The following is an 8,175-nucleotide window of genomic DNA, read 5'->3' as shown; positions in this document are numbered from 1 at the left end:
TCTGGTCAGCTAGACTTCGTTCTCACTGAGTCGTCACCATGTGACTGGACTCGTTGAGTCGTCACTGACGGGTAACTAAACTGTTTTTTTTTGCTTGGGGTTTCTTGTTTTTATAACTGGTTGGCACTCCATCGGTTACGACATCGAGGGTTCCAGTTGATCCGATCAACCGAACAGCCTGCTCGTGAAATTAACGTGCAAGTGGCTGAGCACTCCACAGACACGTGTACCCTTAACGTAGTCTTCGTGGAGATTCAGCGTGACACAGAGTGTGACGAGGCTGGCCCTTTGAAATACAGGTACAACAGAAACAGGAAGAAATAGTGAGAGAAAGTTGTGTTGAAATAGTACAGCAGGGTTCGCCACCATCCCCTGCCGGAGCCTTATGGAACTTTAGGTCTTTTCGCTCAATAAACACTCACAACGCCCGGTCTGGGAATCGAAACCGCGATCCTACGACCGCGAATCCGCTGCCCTAACCACTGGGTCATTGCGCCTACACTTTTATAACTATCCAGAAGGATAGACATATCATTGAGAACAATAGATTTAGTTGGTGGTCTTGTTATCTCTATTCTAGCTTTTGGTGAAGTAGTAGAGGTTAGAAAGGGTCAAGTGGTGAAGACATTATTTTGGCCTAACTAAAGGCATCTGGAAAATGTAAAACTGCTGTCAGAGAAAAACCATTGTTCCACTGTGGGAAAAGTTCTGTCGCAGTGTTAATTTAAATTTGGCTATGGTGGATCGAATCCACTTCATGCATGCAAGATCCACTACATATATAATAATGTTCAAGTGTATTTTATGTTACATCGATTAATTCTACCATTAAGGTAGGTTAGCATTTTTGAAAGAAAAACTATTTAGTACTGAGGGAAAACAGAACCCAGCACCTCTCACAGGATTTCATAAAAGTGTGGAAAACGGTCAGTGGAGAAACCCGGAGATGTTCCTGAATTCTTGCAAAAGAGTAGAAACACAAACTACGAGGTGGTGATATTAATTCGTGCAACGGATCAACTTTGACTGCTTTGTAGGTCATAAAGTTATTTAAACTTAGAAAATAGAAGACCTGGTAACGACAGTTCTTAATTTGAATGAACGAATGCGTGTATTTTTTCCCCTTTCATTGACTAGTTTACCTGATCTCTACATTTAATTTTTATCCGAATATATATATATATATATATATATTTGTGAACGAAGCAGAACCCATTACTTCTAAATTTCCTCCGAGATTCATGGAAGAGAGGAAAATCTGAGACGTGGCCTCAGTTCTAGCATAAATGTACAGAGTACGAGATGTTCATATTCCATTCAGTGGCGGATTAACTCTACCACTCAAGTTGTTGGCACTCCGTCGCTTACGACGTCGAGGGTTCCAGTTGATCCAATCAACAGAACAGCCTGCTCGTGAAATTAACGTGCAAGTGGCTGAGCACTTCGCAGACACGTGTACCCTTAACGTAGTTCTCGGGGATATTCAGCGTGACAAGGCTGACCCTTTGAATTACAGGTACAACAGAAACAGGAAGTAAGAGTGAGAGAAAGTTGTGGTGAAAGAGTACAGCAGGGTTCGCCACCATCGTGGTGCTTTAGGTGTTTTCGCTCAATAAACACTTACAACGCCCGGTCTGGGAATCGAAACCGCGATCCTATGAACGCGAGTCCGCTGGCCCAACCACTGCGCCTCCACACCACTCAAGTAAGATAAAGCGGTATTTCAACTCACATTGCAAACTATCACAACGTATCATTCAGAACGTACCAATCAGAATGCACCAATGTTACCTTGTTTTATTGAATATTGTTTTTACTTCATTGAGTCGTTTATCTCTCCCGTGAGGCTATAATTTCGTCTGAAGTTTTACGATGAATTCATTCATGTTATTAGCTTTTATTCATTGTGTGTATATTGTTTATGTTTCGAAACCCTGGGTAACCCTATGTACCGACCGCAACGATCATTCTCCCTCTCTGTCCCCACTCTCTCTTTCTGTATATATAATATATATCAGATTCATCTTTTAGACCGATGTGGACCATCTAGTCATTCTTATAGGTGACTGATGACTTGTGCGGTGAATTTGTTGAAATGAAGATTTGCATCTTGTCAACCTTTCCCTCTCTCTTATCCGTGACTATATGTGGATATGTATAAATATATGTGTGTGTATGTATGTATGTATGTATGTATGTATGTATGTATGCATGCTTCTGCATATTGCTGATGAGGTTCTATCAGAATCGCAATGTGGGTTTAAGGATAGTTAGAGTACTATGGATATATTTTCGGCCAGACAGTTGCAAGATAAGTGCATCGAAATGGATATGGACTTATACCAGGTTTTCATTGACCTAATAAAAGCATATGATTTTATCAATAAAATTGCACTTTGGGAGATCCTAAAAAAGCTAGGATGCCCTGAAAAATTTGTGAGAATGCTTAGACAATTTCATGACAAGATGGAATTGAGAGCTTATTTTGGAGTACTTTATCAGATCCAATTTCTGTAGAAAATGGTGAAAAGCAATGTGATATTCCTGCTCCTACACTGTTTGCGATATATTTCGCAATAGTCTTTCAAATATCTGAAGGGGTCTTTATTCGATATAGGATAACAGGAAAACTGTTGAATCTCAAAAGACTCCGTGCCAAAGCGAAATTTCTGCATTCTCACCTTCTTGAGTTTCTGTATTCTGATGATTGTGACCTGTTGGCACGTTCTCAGAAAGATATGCAGCACATAGTGAATGCGATTTCTGCAGCATATGCAGTATTGGATCTAACAATCAATCTAAAAAAAAAGCTGCTATAATGTACCAGCCCACTCCCTCCAAGATGTATATGGAACATTTTATAACTGTGAATGGTCAAAGGTTGGCGACTGTACCTAGATTTATTTATTTAGGAAGTACCTTGAGCACTGCTGGTCTTGATGATGAAATATACAGAATCAGCAGGGCGAGTAGTGCTTTTGAGAGGCTTGATAGGCGTCTGTGAAAACAACATATATCTTCACAAACTAAAGTGAAGGTATCTAACACATGCATCCTCCCAACTTGTATGAATTTTCGAAGACTTCATGTACATGGAGTATTTATTCCAACCGGGATGAAAGCATTTTTACTCAGCTAGTATATTAACATTCAACAGAACAGAATGGAAGTTGAATAAGAAATGGTTTTCGTCTTGCCGCCTTCCATGACTGGTATAGAGGATTTAACAAAATTCAAATCAACACAGGGTCGTCCAGTAGCAGGAACAGAGATGGAGAAGTAGTTAGCTGCAGGCCGAGTGGGAAAGGAAAAGAGAATTTTCTTTGGCTGTGCACGTCTTTTATATGTATCTAACAAGCGCCACCTCGTTGTTAACGATGTGACAGGATAGATAACTCTTGATGACTCTCATTAAAACCTGATGGCACTGGATTCCTACAAAGTCAAGCTGCCATGTGTATATTTCGTCGTTGATTCAAATTAAGAACTGTCGTTACTAGGTTTTCTATTTTCTAAGTTTAAATCACTTTATGTCCTACAAAGCTGTCAGAGTTCAGCCTTTGCTCAACCAACTCCTACTTTGTGTTTCCACTCTTTTGCAAGAAATCAGGAACATCTCCGGTTTTCTCCACTTACAGTTTTCCTCACTTTTGTCTCGAGCTCTCACAAGATCATATGAAATTCTGTGAGAGGTGAGGGGTCCTGTTTTCCCTCAGTACTAAATAGTTTTTCTTTCAAAAATGCTAACCTACCGAAGTGGTAGAATTAATTGGTGAAACATAAAATACACTTGAACATCATTATATATATGTACTTCAGTTTGTCATAGACGCTCAATGAATTGGAATCAATACAAAAAGAAAGGTTCTATCAATTTTGCTTTTATAGATAATATGAGATCCGATGTGTTGTCCGCCCGCATATCTCAGTCGGTAGAGCATCAGACTTTTATAGGTCAACCTTAGAAGTAATCTGAGGGTCGCGGGTTCGAGTTCCTCTGCGGGCGTAATCTGTCTTTACTTTATTGAGTCATTTATCGCTTCTGTGAGGCTATAATTTCGTCTGAAGTTTTACGATGGACTCATTCATGTCTGTTTATTGGATTTTTTTTTCTTATTGTTTGTATATTGCTTATGTTCTTTTGAGTGAGAGCTCATGTCGATCTTAGTTTATTGTCGTGTTTAGGAATATGTATGTGTAGCACATTAACACTCCACCTAGTGGTCGTCTTTATATACACACACACACACACACACATATATATATATATATATATATATATATATATATATATATATGTATATATATATATATATGTACGTATGTATGTATGTATGCATGTATGCATACACACTCACAGTTACATACACCACACACACACACACACACACAGAAGAGGAGATATAGTCAGTAAATCATAAATCCGAAATGGAAGCCCACTAACTTATAGACTAGTAAACTATTCAGAGAATCTTAGTTAGGGCAGGTTCACAGGGTTACCCAGGGTTTTGCGTCAATAAAGCGCAAAGCTTTACACACGTCTCGTGAACCCTAATGGACGGTAGCTTATAACTTCTCTGTAATGGCCGGTAGTCTATAACCTCACCTTGAAGAGAAGCTAGAGGCCACCGGCCGTCAGGGCCTGACGAGACGTATATAAAGGTAAGCGCTTTATGGACGCGGAACCCTGGGTTACTGATTGTACCGGCTACAACTAACATTCTCTAAATCTATCTATCTATCTATCTATCTATCTATCTATCTATCTATTTATCTATCTATCTATCTATCTATCTATCTATCTATCTATCTATCTATCTATCTATCTATCTATCTATCTATCTATCTATCTATCTATCTATCTATGTGTGTGTGTGTGTGTGTGTGTATGTATGTATATATATCAGAGTCATCTGTTGGAGCGATGAGGACCATCTAGTCATTCTTATAGATGGCTGATGACTTATGCGGTGACTTTGTTTAAAATGAAAAAGTGTTGCATTGTGTCTACTCCTCCCTCTTTCTCATATCCGTGATAATCCTTGTAAACCGGGATCTCCTGAACCAAGTCTCTTGTATCGAGTACAGTACAAAGTTATACCCAAGGCAATGCATACATACATGGAGATATATAAGTACACACATACCATGAACGTTCGGGGGTTTGGTTGGCTCCTCTGATGACGAAGGAGACGGAGAGGCCGGTCCCATGTATAGGATATGTATTTATTGATTTATGGCGAAAAGGAAGTTCCTGTCAATGATTACCATACAAAACTACATCAACACATCAAATATGAAATCAATTGGAACAAAAATTGAAGAAATTGAAAAGTAACAGACAAAAATGTAAAGATCCTTATTTATTTTGTTTCAGTAGCACTGTGAAATATGTCATTAGAACGTCAGACAGAATGCTTTGCAGGATACATTCTGATTGTTTGCACTCTGCATTCAAATCCCGCTATGCGGTAAATTTAACCGCTTAATATCACCATCACGTACTCTGCATGGTGTTTACTGGAGCCCACTCTATTGCTAGAATTCGGGTCACGTTTTCGGTTTTCCCCATTTCCTCTCTTCCACGAATCTCGGAGATCATGTGAGAAGTTATCGGCTCTGCTTCACATTCTTACCAAACGGATGTTTCCTTTAAAAAAAGGCTAACATATCTAAGTGGAGGAATTGGTGGTGGTGCATGAAATACAACCGTAATTTATGCCATGTGTATTTTGTATTTCAGTTTGTCATCAACAACAGATTGTATGAATGAACTGTCATTACATTACAATACACAAACACCTTTTATCACTCTTGGTTTAATAGACAATATATTCCACCATCATGTGTCTGCCCGCATAGCTCAGTCGGTAGAGCATCAGATTTTTATAGGTCAACCTTAGAAGTAATCTGCGGGTCGCGGGTTCGAGTCCCTCTGTGGGTGTATGATTTTTTTTTTTTTGTGCTATTGAATTGTTTACCTGTTATAATATAATCTGAAGTTATACACTGAGTCGATATTTGTTTATTTTCTTTTTTTATTGTGTATATCTTGTTTGTGCTTTTGAATGGAGAAACTATGTTGGTCCTGTTATGTTGATAAGTTTTTAGTTTATTGACATGTTTAGGAATATATATATTGCCGACAAAATGAAACTGAATAAGTTTTTATTTTATTTCACATTAAATTTTGATATTATCATAATTTACACCATCTGAAAGGTATTTGTAGAAAATTTCATGCAAAAATGCTTACTTCTCTGAAAATTATAACAAAACAAAATCGTTGAGGGGTGGGGCCACAATTCTGTAGGTACGCCAACGACAAGCTACCATTAAAAAGTGTCTTCTGTTTCTTTTTCTTTCTCTTCCCTTTTATTATTATTTTTTTTTCTCTCATCTACTTTGGTGCGAAATGGTAGGGTTATTAGAGAGTCGGACAGCATCCTCTGCGGCATTATATGTACCGATTCGTGGCATTCTTGAGTTCAAATACTGCTTTATCTTACTTGAATTATAGGGTTAGCTTGTCACACAGCTCTTGATCGGAGAGTACCTTCCTCCCTCCCGCTATCAAACCCTCGAGTTTCGGGGACCTTGTTACAGGTTATTGGCACTGCCGTTTTCCTTTTACTAAAAGATTTTTTTTTTAAATTGAAGCTAATCTGTCAAACCAAGGAATTAAATCAGTGGGCTCCTTGTAGATGTAAGAAGCTTTTCGGCTGTCTTCTTGCATAGCTCAGTCGTTAGAGCGTAAACATTTTTATAGGTCAACCTTCGAAGTTATCTGAGTGTTGCGGGTTCGATTCCTTCTCTGGGCGTATATATTTTTCACTTCATTTAATGAGTATTCTTTTTACTTTATTGAATAGTATACCTGTTCGCTACAACTATAATATACGCCTGCAGAAGTACTTGAACCCACCACTCTGTCAGGTGCTAGTACTCCGGGTCAGAGTAGATCAAGGAACGATAGTAGCTCAGAGGTGGTCCACATTACTCATAATCCTGAAACTCCCATACCAGGGCTCCAATCCCGGATTCAATGAGTAGAATATATTTGTCAACACGTGCTTTCTCGCAGACAAAAGAGTTCTCATGCTTGGCTTGTTACTATGGAAATATGCATGACTATGTCTGTGGCTTACAATTGGCTAAAATTATGCAAAATTTGGAAACTCTAAAAGCTATTAACTCTTTGTTTATATTGATTAATGGTTAAAATGAATTTCAAAGCATTGGTTAGCATATAAAACTATATCATTACACCGAATATGAAATTAATTTGAACAGAAATTGAAGAGATTGAAAATTGGCAACCAAACAGAAAAGATCCTTGATAAGGACAAACTACCATGTGCATATTTCGTCATTCATTCAAATCATGAACTGTTGTTAGCATGTTTTCTTTTTTCTGAGTTCAAATCGCGCTATGTCGAACAAGGCTGGTTGACTTAGCCCATTACGCGATTTAATTACCATCACATACATTGTGTATCCACTCCTTTGCAAACCGGCTCGGTTTTCCTCAGTTCCTCTCGCTCACGAATTTCCGAGATCCTGTGAGAGTTCATGGGCTCCGGCTTTACCTCCATACTAAATGACACTTTTTTTTTTGTTAAAAAGCTAACCTATCGAAGTGGAGAGATTAATCAGCGGAGCATAAAATACTGTCAAACATTATATAGTGTGTATTTTCTATTTAGTTCGTCATAAACAATAAACGATCAATGAATTTTCATTGCAAAGCTTCATCAATCTTTCTTTTATAGATCGTTTGAGAAAGAGTTGTTCGCACGCATAGCCCAGTCGGTAGAGCATCAGACTTTTATCAATTAACCCAAGAGGTAATCTGAGGGTTGCGGGTTCGAGACCCTCAGCGGACGTATGTTTTCCTTGTTTTAGTCAGAATAACGGTGGCCGTACTGGGGCTTCAAATTGAAGGATTGTTAGTCGAATGAGTCGCCCGCCCTCGAACTCATTTTTTAAAGCCTGATATCTATTCGATCGGTCTTTTGTGCCGAAACACTAAGTTATGAGGTCATAAACACACCAACACCAGTTGAGAAGCAGTGACGAAGAATACGCGCGCGCGTACGTACGCACGTACACACACACACACATACATACATACTTATATACATATATATATAGATAAGTAAATATATATATATA

General features: G+C 38.5%; 2 non-coding genes across 2 annotated transcripts; both read left to right on the top strand.

Moving 5' to 3' along the window:
• The first annotated feature begins 3,914 nt into the window (after positions 1 to 3,914).
• Trnak-uuu (transfer RNA lysine (anticodon UUU)) lies at positions 3,915 to 4,006 on the top strand. Its single transcript is given in 2 exon segments — positions 3,915 to 3,951; positions 3,971 to 4,006. It is a non-coding gene; the product is annotated as a tRNA-Lys (tRNA).
• A 1,846-nt stretch (positions 4,007 to 5,852) lies between these two features.
• Trnak-uuu (transfer RNA lysine (anticodon UUU)) lies at positions 5,853 to 5,944 on the top strand. The gene is given in 2 exon segments: positions 5,853 to 5,889; positions 5,909 to 5,944. It is a non-coding gene; the product is annotated as a tRNA-Lys (tRNA).
• The last annotated feature ends 2,231 nt before the right edge of the window (positions 5,945 to 8,175 follow it).

Source organism: Octopus bimaculoides, chromosome 9 (assembly GCF_001194135.2).
Source record: "Octopus bimaculoides isolate UCB-OBI-ISO-001 chromosome 9, ASM119413v2, whole genome shotgun sequence".
NCBI lineage: Eukaryota > Metazoa > Mollusca > Cephalopoda > Octopoda > Octopodidae > Octopus > Octopus bimaculoides.
This window is presented reverse-complemented; position numbering and strand designations above follow the sequence as displayed.